Source organism: Mus pahari, chromosome 16 (assembly GCF_900095145.1).
Source record: "Mus pahari chromosome 16, PAHARI_EIJ_v1.1, whole genome shotgun sequence".
Lineage (NCBI taxonomy): Eukaryota > Metazoa > Chordata > Mammalia > Rodentia > Muridae > Mus > Mus pahari.
The window spans coordinates 36,865,705-36,867,329 of record NC_034605.1 but is presented as its reverse complement, the minus strand read 5'-3'; the positions used below and the strand labels follow the sequence as shown (position 1 = coordinate 36,867,329).

At 37.7% G+C, this 1,625-nt stretch overlaps 1 pseudogene; it reads left to right on the top strand.

The window, feature by feature from the left end:
• The first annotated feature begins 314 nt into the window (after positions 1 to 314).
• LOC110334084 lies at positions 315 to 655 on the top strand (annotated as a pseudogene).
• Positions 656 to 1,625: the final 970 nt, after the last annotated feature.

The following is a 1,625-nucleotide window of genomic DNA, read 5'->3' as shown; positions in this document are numbered from 1 at the left end:
GTGGGTATAGTGGATCAATAAAGATAGACTGAACTAGAATACGAAGCAAGGAGAACTCTTTTCTATTCCAGGTTGTTTTAAGGATTTATTCTTTTCTTTTCCTGCTTGAGTGGTCTGAGTCGCATTGTGCCGAGATCTCTGGCTTCTGTGCTGAAGTCAGTGACAATGAGGTCATCACAGTATTCCAGGGCTGTGCTGATGGCAGTGGAGATTAAAAAGTTCTTCAGATGCAAGTTACTTGCAGACCACATTTCGACCTCACCAAGAAACTACTAAAGATCCTCTGGGATTAAATAGAATTTTATAAGCATATAATGGGTGGAGAGAAAAAAAAAATCTATGGTGTCTGTATAGGCCCTGGTGCTATGCATGTGAAATTAATATCTTCTGAGAGTCAAGGATTTATTGTAAAAAGATAACATGCATTAACATCAGGAACAATAGAGGCCATTTTGAGTGGTCCAGGCCCTTTGCCAAGAATAAAACCAATGAGGTCAATTTTAGAGAGATCCATTCACATGTGCTATTGAAAGTGTGCATGTATTTTACCTACAAGGTCCACTATACCAACAGCTCCATTGAAATTCCTCAGCTCCCAATTGCACCTGAAATTGCACTGGAACTGCTGATGGCCTCGAACTTCCTAGATTGTTAAATAAAATAAATTACAATAAACTTATTTTTTCAGTATTGAAAATATGTAAAGTCACATTTGGGTTATACTGTAAATGTACAAATAATACAATTTGGTAATGAGCCAATTCAAATGCACAAAATATTTTTAGCGATTGGGAGGATGACAATACTGCTTGTAGATAGAGCAGCTATACAAAGGAATAAAGTGCAAGAGTCAAATAGGCGATAAAATACATTATTCCTGAATTTAGGAAGAAGTCCAGGCCACAACAGTGAATTTAAAAATTATGTTTATAGTCATGAGAATAAATGAATTCTCTCAATAGAAAAGAATTATTGGCATGAAAAAAACAGGAGTTTGGAGATTGGGCCAGTCAGTTTTCTGTCACTACAACTAATATGGTGATAACCAAGTATAACCAGTTGATTATCCCTTTCAAGAGTACTTCACAATGATTTTCTCTAGGCTGAACCTCTTAAAGATTCCTTCTCTTTCCAAAGTCTCTCCTTCAGGCTTTTGGGGACATGTAAAGTCTGAGCTATTTCAGAAGTTTAGACACTACATTGTTGTAGATCTGCAAAAATCTGCCCCAAAAGAGATCATATATGTATACAGAAAAGGGATATTAATAGCAGGAATCTCTCTTTGTCTTATCTGCAAATAAACACCCAAGAGGGATGGGTCAAGACAGGGAAGGGGGGTCTTCCATCTTATTTTGTTGATAAGACCATTTTAGGTTTGAATAAAATTTGATCTCCTTGATGAAGAATCCCATGGAAAATTCCCCAGCTCTATTTGAGAACTTGAAACTAAGAGTCTAAGCAAACTTAGCTTCTATTAAGCTGCTTGCTTCTGCAACCCTCACTCTGTGGTTCCTGAGTGAGATACCAGGACATGATTTTTTGCTTTTAAAAGCCTCTTGGGGACCCTGATATTGCGGCCTCTTGTGAGGCTATGCCAGTGCCTGGTAAACACCGAAATGGATGCT